This window comes from Bos taurus, chromosome 3, assembly GCF_002263795.3.
Source record: "Bos taurus isolate L1 Dominette 01449 registration number 42190680 breed Hereford chromosome 3, ARS-UCD2.0, whole genome shotgun sequence".
Classification (NCBI taxonomy): Eukaryota; Metazoa; Chordata; class Mammalia; order Artiodactyla; family Bovidae; genus Bos; species Bos taurus.
The window spans coordinates 104526807-104540540 of record NC_037330.1 but is presented as its reverse complement, the minus strand read 5'-3'; the positions used below and the strand labels follow the sequence as shown (position 1 = coordinate 104540540).

General features: G+C 53.9%; 1 protein-coding gene across 4 annotated transcripts in view; it reads right to left on the bottom strand.

Annotated features, from left to right (window-relative positions):
• HIVEP3 (HIVEP zinc finger 3) overlaps window positions 1–13734 on the bottom strand; it is a 565238-nt gene that overhangs the window by 133829 nt on the left and 417675 nt on the right. For 3 of the 4 annotated variants that reach the window (XM_059885184.1, XM_059885183.1, XM_059885185.1), the window contains one exon: window positions 2197–13734. This exon is cut by the window's right edge and continues 25775 nt beyond it. The exons of the other annotated variant lie outside the window; for it this stretch is intronic. The gene's annotated coding sequence lies outside the window, so the exon portion shown is untranslated. The remainder of the gene's footprint in view (window positions 1–2196) is intronic. 4 annotated transcript variants of the gene reach the window in all.

The following is a 13734-nucleotide window of genomic DNA, read 5'->3' as shown; positions in this document are numbered from 1 at the left end:
AGCCCCCCACCACCCCAACTTTGGGGGCATGAGGACAAGGGCACATGCCCATTGCCACAAGTGCCTCCTGGCTGCAGCCTGGAGCACAGCAAGATGGCTACACGTGAGAGCATGGACAGGAGTGAATGTGAGGGAGGTGAGACTGGAGAGTGAGGGTGTGTATGCATGTGTAGGAGTGTGTATTCATGTGCAGTGGCACATGTGTGAGTGAGTATATGGGGTCAAGTGTGTAAGTGTGTGGACGGGTTGAGTATGTGGGAGTACACATGCGTGTGTGTGTGTGTGTGTGTGTGTGTGTGTGGACTCTGGCACCATTACTCTTCAGCACAGCTTCCACATCTGGTAGAACTTTACCTGCTCAAGATCCCCCCTCCACCCCACAAATGACGCATAGTAGGGACCCGATCATCATCGAATCCATTTAAGTCTTTATGTTTGCCAAATGTATTCCACAGAGTGTCCACATAAAGCAGCAAGACTGGTTTCAGAAGAGAAGCGTCAACTTCTGGCCACAACTGAATGGAATAAGGCATTGGATGAGGAGTCTGGGTTTTGTTGCCCGCTCTACTGCTGACGACTGGGTAATCCTGGGTCACTGTTCAGCTGTGATCTCAGGTAAGGCACTCAGCTCCTCTGGGCCTCTGTTTACTCTTCACTCAAGAAGGCAAGTAGAACTCAGCGACTGGATGAAAACACATCATATCTACTGGTAGCTACAGAAGCACTGCTTCCTGGGAGAGCATGTGTGACCCGAAAAGAGCAACAGGATCCACCAGAGAAATTCTGGGTCGGACAGAGCTAAACAGGTTCTTTTACTGCAGCACTTCTCAGAGCCTTTAACTTGCCAATATGAATTGTGACTGGCTAGAAGGGTTATAGAGAGCTTGCAGAATTTGCCAGACTTACTAGCACAGGGAAACCTAACTCGCGGCACAACTTTTAGAACTAATGTTCCACAGAACCTACTTCGGGGGATCTGCTAGCAGGCACATGGGACATTTCTCAATGCCCCTTTTCTTGCAGATGACGGCACAGAAATGGTGTTCAGTCTCCCTAAATCAGAGAGCACAGCCATGGCAAATATCAGCCCAGAACCATCCAAACCACAGCAACTGGCTTGTATACAAGGCTTTATATCTAGAGAACATTTTCACTCATATGATCTCAGTCTTCCCTGACAACATTCAGCTGAGGACCTTCATCCCCATTTTCCAGAGGATAAAATGCAGCCCGAAAGAGATTAGGGAATTTGCCCAGAGCCACTAAACGATGGACCCAGTACTTGCCTTTATCATTTTTCCCTATGACCTTAATCAAGCTGTCAATAAATACGCTCTATATTTTATAGGTAAGCAATTGCAGCCACTTTGCAGAGCCCCCTGCCAGAGCCGAGGCTGACGGACCTGCACCTGTTCTGCAGCAGCCACCACTGCTGTCCAGGATCCCCGGCAGCCGGCCCTGGTTGAGAGGGGAGGGGCGGGCGCTCAGAGAAAAGCCCAGGGAATGAGAGCCGCTCTGGAAACACCCAGGCTAGGAGGCCGGGAGTCACTCCCTGCCGGTGGCCACACCCTCCCCACCATGCCAGGTACATTCCCCTCAGGGCTATACCCCCCGCGCCAGGTGCCACTCTGCAAGAGGGCAAGAAGAGCCAGATCAGTGCTAGTTTCACTCACTCCCAATAAGCCGGAGGAGCCCAAGTCCGATCTGCTCTGACAGTCTGAAACTGCCAGCGCCTCCAGGGGGAAGCGTGGCCAGGACGGCCAAAGCCATTCAGCGGTTCACACCGGGGTGCCTTGTCCCGCCTTGTCCGGCCGTGAGAGGCCCGAGAGGCGGGGCGGGCTGCGGGGCTGCTCCGGGCACAGAGGCCGAGTGAGGCTGTGCCAGGCGCTGGTGTGCGAGAGAAGTGTGAACGCGGGAACGCTGGTGTCACCCCGGGTTGATGACAGAAGTAGCGTCTGGGAAACGCAGGCGAAGAGCGCGTGCACCAGGCAACCCCAGGCTGCGGAGGCGTCCCGGAGGTCCGGGGAGTTGGCCCGACGCGCTCCTGCACGCGCCCGCGCCCAGCCCTCTCTCACCCGCTCCGCTCCCGAGGGTGGCCCCGCTGCGGGCCAGTGTGGCTGCTGACGCGCTTGGTGGTGCCCGGCTCCCGGCTGCCAGGCCGCGGCGGGGCGCGGGGCGCGGGCGCTCGCTGCTTACCTGCGGGTGGCCGCGACTCCGCGGCTCCAGGCTGCGCTGCGCTGGGCTGGTCTGGGCTGCGCTGGGCTGCGCGCCCGGCCTCCGCGCGGCTCGGCAGCGCCCGCTCGCTCGGCTCCGCCCGGCTCGGCTCCGCCCGGCGGTGCCCGGGGCTCTCGCTGGCGGCCCACGCGGCGCGGGGTGGGCGCGGGGCGGGCTGGCGGGCGGGCGCCGGCGGCAGGCGCGGCTCTGGGCCGCCCCGCGGCCGCTTGGAAGCTCCTTATTTGGGCAGTGATGTCAGGGGAAGTCGCAGGGGCCGGACCACCCACTTCTTTCCATTCACTCCCCAGAGTTTCCTGTCGCCGAGCCCGGGGCACCCCGGCGCCCGCAGCGGGCGCCTCTCCGGCCGGCTCGGCCCTGGCGTACAGGGCTTCGCTGTCGGCCGCTTGGGGGTCCCGGCGCGGCCGGGTCCAGGAGGGCGATCGGGCAGGCTGCCGCCCGGGAGGGTCTGCGTCTGGGGAATCCCCGGCTCCCGGCGGCCGCGGGGAGGGTCTGTGCAGCGGCCTCCGCGGTGACAGGCCGTGTCACTCCGGGCGCCGCCCCTCCCTCCGCTCCCGCCCCGGCTCCCGCGCTGTCATTTCCTCCCGGGCCCTCCGGGAAGGGCAGTCAGGGAACCCCGGTCGTCGCCGCCGCTGGGGCCGTGCCCCTCGGGGCCCCGTCTCGGGTGAACCCGGCCCGGCGGGCGTCCATTGCCGTCCCCAAAGTGCCAGGTCCCCGCCTTGCTCCCGGGTGCCAGCCCTGCTCCGGGAAGCCCGTGCCTCCCAAGGCGGGAATATGCCTTCGCGAGTGCTGGGCGGGGCGGGCCTGGCCGGGCTCCCTGGGCTCCAGCCTGGGGGTCGGGGTGGGGATGGGGGCTCCCCGGGGCTTCCCAGTGGCCTGACTTTGCAGAAGCTACCGGATCCCAAGCCTTGGGACCTGAGTCACTCTGGTCCACCTTTGCACCAGCGCCCACCAGGGGCCCCACTGGCCTGCTTCCCGAGGGAGCAGAACTGGCCACCAGGATTTATATTTTACAGATTCGGCACACTGAGGTTCTGACTTGTCAGGTGTCTTGCCGGAGGTCAACTCTGCTGAACCTGAGCTGACCCTGGGTTTGGCTGACTCCAGGGCTGGCCTCTGCTGCCCGGGAATAGCCTCAGGAGGTTGTGGAGCCTGGGACCAAAGTCAGGACAAGAGTCAGGCAAACTGAGTGTCTAGAGTGCCAGCTGAAGAGGCACTCCCTCTTCAGGTCACAGAAGTTCAAGGACCCACAGGGTGACTGACAAGCTGACCTGGGCGAAGCTGCTCAGGGCTTCCAAAAAGGCCTTGGAGGCCCCAGGCTTCCTCTGGCTCTGAAGTGATGGCCTAAATTCAAGGCTCTGCCTGTCACAGGGAGTGGGCTTCCTCTAGGCCCAGGGGACAAGCTAGTGGCCCTGGGGATTTCTGTGCCATCCTCATACAGCAGCTTTCAGCAGAGCCTCTTCCCTCCCTCCAAAGCCAGGGCAGAGCAAACAAGCCCCTCCCAGACCACCAGCTTTAGAAGAGGAATGGCAGCTTCCACAGGGGAACCTCACTCCTAGGTGCCTGCAGGAGGAAACCACAACTCCATGACTTGCAGGGGGTGGAGGGAGGTGTGATCACAGCCGGACACTCACTGTGCCTGCACACTCATGGGTACAACTGCATACCCATGGGCCTGTTGCCAAGGCTCCCAGCTGTTCTGTTGATCACCACCACTTCAGTCCTCCCCATCTTCCAGTAGCACCCAGAACTCCATCTCAGCTCCAATTGGGTCATCCTCTTTCTGACAAAGCTCCAAAGGGAAGGACCACACTCTCTGATCTGGCACGCAAGGCCCCTCAACCAGCTGCATCTCCCGGGGTTCAACCGTCCATGTCCTTTTCCAACACTCTCTTCAACCTTCCACCAGCATTCACTTTGGGCAGGGAGGTGGGGGGGGTGGGGGTGTTCTTTGCATAGATTTTCCTCTGTCTGAAATGCCCTCTCTACCTGTCCTGTGTTATTGACACCCCGAATCAAGCCTGCCTTTGACATAGTCTTCCTCTTAATTAGGGCAAGTGAGACAGGGTACCCTGTGGAACAAGACCTTGCCCCTCACTCCACTCCTGTCCTTCCCTCTCTGCCCAGATTACTGTCTCTGGCTGGGAGCAGCTCCAGGTGGGAGCAAGTGGGTATCTTGTTATAATTCATATGCCTGGAGGGGTGACATTTTGTCACAGGCAGAAAGGCTCAGGTGACAGGCTTGTTCCTACCCCAGGATGAGTACCTTCTCCACCTTTGAGGGGTGGCCCGACCAGTGGATTTAGTCACCCTCCTTTGTTGCCCCTGGCAGCTCAATGCTTCCTGCCCATCACCCCAAGCTGCAGTCAGCTGAGAGAGACCTCCCCTCTTTCCAGTCTGGAAGCTGCCAGGAACTTTCCATCTTGGTTCTTCTCTCCTGCCAAGACTGAGAAGTCTACAAACGTTTGTTAAGTGAATGAATGATCCTGGGGGGGTGGAGGGAAGCAAATGGAAAGATAAACTAACTATAGGAGTGGCAGAATGATCCAATTCAGAGCTGCAACTGAGGTTCAGGGGCCCTGGCTAGGGTCCTGGGGTGGAAGGTGGGTTCTCAGACTGGACTGGATGCTTAGGAAGTGGGCCAGTGTGCCAGCCCTGCAGAGGCTGCCCTGCCGAGGCCCTTTCCTTGGACTGCTCCTTTGTTCCAATTTTCTGTGGCTTGGGATTTGTCTTCCCCGCCCTTCTCTAGGTAAACTTCAGCGCCGCCCCATCAAGGCAGGCTGGGACATTCCCATCCCAACCTTCAAACATATAGTCCAGACTGGCTATAGCGAAGTAGAAAGGAAGGCATGAGAAAAGTGTTTTATTGAGTACTTTCATTGTGCCAGACACAGTCACTCTGGATTTTCTGGAACTCCCCCCAAAGACCCTGCTTTTTACCCCCCAGGTCACACTTCCCAGCTGGTAGCCATCCTCCAGGCCAGGAGTGTCGACCCAGAAGCCCTCCCTCAGCTTCTCCTTCAACCAGAGCTCCCAGTCTCCTGTCTTAAGATTCAGCCTCCATCCCAGTTCTGGTGCCAGTTCTCACCCAAGGCCAGAAGGTCTTCAAGGCTCCAGCCTCAGAGCTCAGGGATATGGGATGCAGGCAGGCAGCGCTGCTTCAAGGCAAGGAGCCAGAGCCCAACTCTGCTCCATGAGCCATCACCCCTACCCTGGGGCCCCAGGCACCTTTCCCACCTTGCAGCTGGACGGGCCCCAGGTGAGAAGGCAGGTGGTGCCAGGTGCCAGTTCCTTCCTGTCAGCCCTTCCCCTGCATATAGCTGGGCCAGGTCTTGAGAAATCCCCAGAGCTTGGCCCTGGGGGCTTTCCTACATTCCTTCATTCCTCAAACATGAATCAGGCTCCTTCTCTGTTCTGGGAATGTGCAACACTCACACAAACCTGTGTGCTAGGAGCTCCATCCAAGGATGGAGACTAGCAGGTAAACAGATCATCCCAGTGCAACTTGCTAACTGCTACAGGACTGTTTGCCAAGCCTGGGGCAGAGCAGGGGCATATGAGGTGAGAGATAAGATTTATTCTACTTCTGGGGCTACAATTCAGGGAGATTGTGGTCCAGGTGTCCCAGGCTAGAGTGCTGAATGCTTGTTTCCATAGAAACAGTACACTACACACACACACTGGGCTTGGTTCTGCTGTGAAGCCAATATCACGCTGTAGAGAATTTATAAACCAAAAGAGATTGGAGCAGAGGAGATGGTTGGCATCGGATCTGTCATCTAAGAGGCTGTCTCTGTGAAATTTTCTTTCCAACTCCTAACAACCAAATTACAGATACAGTTTTGGAACACACCACAATTCCAAAAGGTTGGGGACCACCATGGTCTTGGAGCTTTCAAGGCGGAGCTAAGCAACTCGCCCAGTAGGCTCTCCAGGTACTTCATGTTTGGGTTTTGTACTTACTTACCAGCCACCCCTCCTCCACCTCCTTTCCTCCATGGCTCTGATTCCCTGGACTCGCATGCTTTGTGTTGTTTTACTGTTTGTTGGTGTGTGTGTGTGTTTGCCGGGTGCTCTCTTGATAGATCTGTTACATCAGTCCTCACTTCTCACAGAGGTAGCTATCTCTCTCCTGGGACAGGGGCTGAGGGACTCTTACAGTTTATGGAGATCACCTTCAGGGGTCCCAGAGGACTCAGCCCCAACCTCCCTTCCCAGCCTGAGAGCTGTGTTTCCGGCTTCCTGTCTCAGTCAGACATTCATTTCATCCTTCATCTGATGCTGTGGGTAACAGCATGGGCCTCAGAGCCACATGGATCTGGCTTCAGCTCCCAGCCACACTTACTGTGCGATCTTGGGCATGTTACATGATGTCACTGATTTTGACTTCCTGATCCTAAAGAACTGCTGTGAAGATGTGACAAGAAACCGCAATAGAGCCCTTGATGGAATACCCAGCATCTAGCAGGTGCTCGATAAATGGAAGTAACAATTGCTTTATATTGTGACCCAGAATCCTGCTCCTCCCATATTGTTTATCTTCACCAGTGGGGACACCCGTCATTCCAAGCCTGAACCAGAATCCCTTCTCCATTCTTGCTGCCCGAGTCCAGGCCACCATCACCTCCCAGTTACAACAGCCTTCTGTCCGGTCCCCCTGCCCATTTCCTGCCCTCCCCCCGCCCCCATCCCCTGCATCCATTCTCCACATAGGCAGAACTCTCTAAGACAAATTCAAGTGGGTACCTGGTCAGCTAACTTACCCTGTCTATTAGTGCCTCTTTCAACAGCTTCAGTTCACCTGCCCAAGCCTCCCTCTCTCTGCACACCCCCCACGCTCCCATCATACAGAGCTGCTCCCTGCTTCTGAACCTGCCGAGTGCATTTTGTGCATTCAGTCCTCAGTACTGTTCCCCTCATTTGTATTGCCTGGCTGGCTCCCATCCAGCCTTCCAGGTCAGCTCAGAGGCCACTTCCCTTGTGAAAGCCTCCTGGGTCCTCCAGGTGGCATTGGCTGCTTCCTTCTCTGTGAATCTCAGCCTTTGGAACAGATGTTCTGGCTTGTGCCCCATTGTATGCAGTCATTTCAATGATGTATCTGTTGCCCCTTTAGTTTCTGCAACTCCATGCACAACCACATCTTATTCAGTGTTAGGAACGTCACGGGTATGCAGAGCATGCCCAGGATAGACTTCTGTGCCACTGGCCATCCTGTCCAGTAGGCAACTACAAGAGGCCACGTGGCCTCCAGGCCACTGACCAGTCTCCCCCAGATGACAAAAATGTTCTCTTTTCCTACACTTCAGACTGAGGTTTTGGCTCAATCTGAACCCCAGGTCTGCCTCATTCTGGCTTTCCACCAGCATTTCTGGGGACTCCCGCAGGGCCCACTGAATCCCAGGTGGGGAGGGTGGGGCCTTTGGTTCCAGGAAATCAGATTAGTCACTCCCCCTGGCAGCTGTGAGAACAGGTTTTCCCCAAGCCTAGGGGCCGACTTGCAAGATCATCAATAACAAGCACTATTTACTCTGAGTATGGCTTCATGTCTGCCAATGGGAGGTACATCAGGAGAGCATCAGCTTCTGAGGCTTGGATTAAGACAGTCTGTGCACAGGTCCTGGCTCTGACACTTACTAGCTGCTTAACTCTGAGTCTTAGTTTTCACAGCTGTAAAATGGGGAGGATAACGCATCTCAGGGAAGGATGATGAAGAGCTAATGAAAGTGATGAAATTAAAGGAGTCAGTGCATTGTGAGTATCAAGTAGCTGGCCTGTAGTAGATGCTCAGTAAAGGGAGCCCCTCCCCCACCTCCATTCAAGCTCTTTGGAGGGTATCCTGTAGTAGCTCATAAAGTGAGGGAAGGGAGGAAATGAGAATTTAATCAGGCCCGTAAACATTAAGACAAGATAAACTGTAACAGGTCTGACAAGAAAAAGTTTCAAGAGCAGCAAGAAGAATAGGGGAGTTCTGGGATTGCCATAAAAACATCTCCCCTTGTGTGAATTTTATCCAACCTATATGGCCAGCAGAGTCTGAGGGCCTGGGGATGGGCAGGAGATGGTCAAGGAGGAGCCCCCAGGCAGGACCAGTGAGGTGTGATGGGGCCTGTGCCTCTGCCAGTCTGGTTCCCAAGAGGACTTGCACACTCAGAAAATAATTGCAATAACAGTGAATAGAAGCAATGGATGGTGCAGAAGGGATGGGAAAGAGAGATACGTATGAGAGAGTGGGGCTTGTCCTGAAAGCTAATTTTTGTTAGATGAAATTTTTGTTACATGAAAGCCTCCATCTAACAACCATAAAGAAATCTAGAAATGGTCTCACTCCACCCCTGTTCAGGCTCCCTCCCATTGTGGTCTTTCTGATCTCTCAGGGCAGGTGGTGAGAACCCCAAACCTCCATCCTTTGGTCTTGGAGTCCTCCTGCAAGGAGAGCCTGGCTGGTCTAGATCATTCACTAGTTCCCTAAATGCAACAGGAATTTTCACATTCCATGCCTTGGCTCATACTGTTCCCTCTACCTGGAATGCCCTTCCTTCTTCCCCTAGACTGCCATCCACCATTCCCCTTCAGCTCTCCTATTAACTCTCCTTGGCTATTTAGTGAACTCTTCCTGTAAGGCCTCCTTCAAATGTTCTATTTTTCAATTTCTTTTCTGACCAGCTCCTACCTTCAGTAGAATTAAAAGACCACCTCCCTCAATGTTCCTGTAACTTGCTTTGCACACATCATCAGAGCATCTATCATATAATAACAAAGCCTTTGTGTCTCATGCCCCCACTAGGTTGGAAGAGCTCCAGGGGTCTATGCCTGGCAGTGCTTGACATATACAGGACCTGGACAGCTTCCTTCCATACCTCCCAGAACTGGGGAACACGGCAGCATCTTCTATTCTGCCTGGGTGTGTGGACGGAGCCCTGTTGATCCCTTGGGAGCTCCAGACTTTCAAAGCAATCAGCCATGCTCCTTCTAGCCTGAAAATGAGCCCTCTGAGGGCTGTCTCCCCAGGACTTCCTGTTGACTTTGTGCAGTCCACTCTCAACCCTACCCTGAATCTGACTGGATGAGAATCCCAGCAAGTATCCTGGGGCACCTAGTGGGTGCCACATAGAAGGAGCTGAGTCAGGGGAGTGGGAGCAGAGGCAGTGTCTTCAAGGGCGGCAGACCAGAAGAGCTGGGGACCTGGGGAAGGAAAGGTGGGCATGTGGATTTGGTGGCTGGTTCTGAGCTTGGAGGTGAATGGTCAACAGCAATCTGGAAGTGGGGAGGAGAATGTGATGGTTAATTTTATGTGTTAGATTGGCTGGGCCATCAAATTCTGGGGTGCCCAGAATTTGGCCAAACATCAGGGTGTTTCTATGAGGCTGTTTCTGGATGAGATTAACATTCAACTTGACAGACAGGGTGGAGCAGATTGTCCTCTCCAATGCAGGGGGCCTCATTCAATCCATTGGAAATCTGAATAGAACAAAAAGGCTGAGGAAGAGGGAACTCCTTGGCTGCCTGACTGATTGAATTGGGGCACTGGTTTCCTCCAGCCTTTGGACTTAGACTGAAACATCAGCTCTTTTTGAGTCTCCAGCCTAGAGGCTTTCAGACTGAAACTTATACCAGCAGCTCTCCTGGGTCTCCAAGTTGCCAACAGCAGATCTCAGGACTCCTCAGTGTCCAGAATCACACAGTCAATCCTCATAATAAGTCTCAGTCTCTCTCGTGTGCGCCAGTACTTTATAGGAAAGAAAGTTATTCCCTTAGTCATTTGTGTCTGACTCTTTGCAATCCCATGGACTGTAGCCTGCCAGGCTCCTCTGTCCATGGAATTCTCCAGGCGAAAGTACTGGAGTGGGTTGCCATTTCCTTCTCCAAGGGATCTTCCTGACCTAGGGCTTGAATCTGGTATCCTGCCTTGCAGGCAGATGGTTTACCCTTTGAGCCACACTATTTCTGACGTATATGTGTATATGTGTGTATGTATCTTATTTTCTGATTCTCTAGAGAACTCTAACTAATACAGAAGGTGAAGGTATAAATTTCCCAAATCTCAGGAGGGTCCCACATTTGCTTCTCTTTGTCCGACAACTCTCTAATAAATGGGCATTTCCTACCTTCCTCACATTGGAATTGGCCTCATTAGTCTAGGAGAGCCTCTTTGCAGCTGGGGACACAAACTGTCACTCCTCTGGGGACCCCCAGCACTCAGTACGGGCCCAGAGCCCAGTGGGTTGTTCTCCATGTGCTAGCTGAACAAAACAGACACCTTACACAGATTTGGGCCAGTTCAGTTCAGTCACTCAGTCGTGTCCGACTCTTTGTGACCCCATGGACTGCAGCATGCCAGGCTTCCCTGTCCATCACCAACTCCCAGAGCTTGCTCAAACTCATGTCCATCGAATTGTGATGTCATCCAACCATCTCATCTTCTGTTGTCCCCTTCTCTTCCTGCCTTCAATTTTTCCAAGGATCAGGGTCTGTTGGGTAACTTTTGATAGATTTGGGCACAATCACACCTGGTCCTTCATGTCATTGCCAAGGCTCTACAAGAGGCAGGAGAGGGACCATCAACCCCTGTTGCTGGATGAGCAAATGGAGGCCCAAAGAGGGCCTAGAGGTACCCCAACAGCAGAGGGGACAAGGAAGGATGCAGCCCTGGGCCCAGGTGCCAAGACCTCACCTGAACACATGCAGCCTCTAACGGATGCTCAGTGAACACCTAATACAGGCTAGGCCCTATTCTGGGGGCTTAAGAATAAGTACCTCGGTAAACAAAAGGGACAAGAAGCCCTGCTCTGTAGAGCTTACATTCTAGAAGGAAGAGCCAGATAATAAAGAAACTGAATAAATAAGTGAATCATATAACATGTTAGCAGGAAGTATATACTATGGAAAGTACAAGGTAGAACAGTTAGGGAATCAGGAATGCAGGAGTGGGAGATGGGCCACAAATTTAAATAGGGTAGTTAGAGTAAGCCTCATTGAGGAGGTGGCGTTTGAGCAATGACTTGAAGCAGATGAAGACTGAGTCCTGTAGATATTGGGGGAATATCTTTACAGGCAAAGAGAGCAGCCAATGCAAAGACCCTGAGGTGAGACAGTGTCAGGCATATATGAGGCCTTGCAGGCCATTGTGAGAACTGTAGCTTTTGGAGAAATAAAGGCTACAGCTGGGGGCTGGGCCCCCTCAGCAGGTTTCCAATGGTTACCCCTCTTCCCAGAGAGCAGGACCCAGCTTGGGATGGCAATGAAAGAGTTTCAGGATGTCTGTAAGGAGGAGGGAACAACAAAGAAGAGGCCCAAAGAGGTTTTCCTTGATTATCACCTTCCTCAGCTTCAGCCAGACAGCTGGTGACTTTACCTGCATCATCCCTATGGGCCTGTCTTCTTGCTGCTGGAATTTGATGTTGGGTTCCAGAGCAGCTTGGACTCTCCCTGGTGGGGATGGTACTGGACAGGTTAACCTCCTAGGGGAAGCATTCAGAACCAAAGTCAGAGAGACCCAACTTCTGAGGGCTGTTTGCGAGGGGACACAGCCCTCTCAGGGGATGTGGGAGGAGTCAACCAGCGAGGGGGTGGGAAGCACTCCAGGTAGACTGTACCATGCTGGCCCCTGGCTGGCTGTCACATCGCCACTCAGCCTCGACAGGGAGGCAGGGGCTCCGCTTTGCCTCCACTACACAATGACAGATGTAAGAAGCAGATCCATGCATGCAGCCTAGATGGGAGTCGCAGTCAGCAGCCTAATTTTAGATGGAGCATCTGCTCTTCTGTCCCAGAGACTCAGCTCTGTCTGGGATTCACTCCGTCTGGAATTGCCAGAGAAACAAATTCTGTTCTATAGGTACAGACATGGGTGGCGTCCAGATCAGAGCTGGCCAATGGGCCCTTGCCATGGGGAGGCCCCAGGAGCCACGCTGCACCAGGGCATCTGTGTCCTCCTGCTGGCCTCACGTCACATACCGACAGCCATGGAGTCCTTTGAGTGCCATCTTGGATTTCCAGTCTGCCTTCCAGCAGGTGCATCACGTGTGGGCCTGCCAACCTCCTGAGGCTTCCTGGCCATCCTCCACCCACTGCTCCCAGCATAGGCTCTCAGGAGTTCATCCCAAGTACCTACAGACTACAAAGACCAAGACCAGGAAAAGCACTAAGGAAGGTGCTATTGTTTTGCAAATCTTCCCAAAAAGGCTTCTCAGAGGAGGTGATTTTTAAGTTGGACTTTGAAGAATGGGTAGGTATTTATCAGGGGAAAAGGCCACCATGACAGGGGAAACAGGTGAAGAAACAAAAGCTCAAAAGAGCATTGAATGTTTGGGAATGACCCAAGGAAGAGAGGGAGGGGAAAGTGGGGATTCCGGGTGTGTTGGGGACCCTGGACTGAACTCCAGGCTGAGGAATTGGGCTGGTGCCTGCATGTGGAGCATGTGGAAGAGACTTGGAAGGGGCCTTTGGAGCCTGGGCTCCAACAGATGAGTGTGGTAGCTTTCAGGGCAAAACCCAGGCCCTTTGAATCTGGGAGGGCCACCTTCCTTGTCCCCTTTTGTTATGGCCTGTAGGGTCCTCCCCTACGACCTCCCCCTCACACACCAAATGCAGGGAATGCTGGGCGTGCCTACTCCCCTCCCAGACTCCCACCTGAGCGCTGGGCTGAGCATCTCCAGGCATCATTTACCTCCTCCACTCCCCGGCCACTATGGTCATTGTTCCATCCTTGCCTCAACCCCCAAGTCCTGTGGGCAGGTTCCCCCTTGGCTTCTCTGGACTCAGCTTTGCCACCAAGTGCTGCCATCTGAGATTCCTACAGAAGGACCCTGCGGTCTGACATGGCCTGCTCTAACCTCAGCAACGCGATGTGGTACATGGGACAGCAGACCATGCTCTCCAGGCTACGGGCATTGTATGCTTCCTCGTCTAAGTCCTCTAACAACCTTTTCAGATGTTTATTACGTATCCCTTTTTGCAGGTGAGGAAGAAAAGCTTTGATGAGGTGAACTAGCAGCTGATCCCATAACCAGGAAGTGGTGGAAGTGGGGACGGATCCCAGTCTGTCCTTCGTCCTTTCCCACCAGCGTCCTCCCAGCCCTGAGGGCAGGACCTGGGCAGTCGGTGCCCAGAGCATAGGCAGTCATAAGACCTCTGGCCAACTTGGGTGGAGAAGGGAAAGTTGGCATTAAAGGAAGCCTCTCTCAGAGATCCTACCTTGATGCCCTTGAGAAAGAAGGAGTTAAGAGCTTATGTAAAGAGATTTGCAAATAGAATCTACAAAACAACATTTGGATGATTTAAGTGTTAAGGAATCAGAACCATATGGATTAAATGTCCCTGACGTTACGTATGGTTTTTAAAAATTAGAAGGAAATGTACCAGGAACACACACACACACACACACACACACACGTAAGGCCAGACCACACTTTGAGCTTTATGGACCTGGAGATATTTGAAAAACATGACACAGCGCTCACCTAACAGCTCCCCAGCTGGCCCTCCCCTCTACCCTCCCCAGCT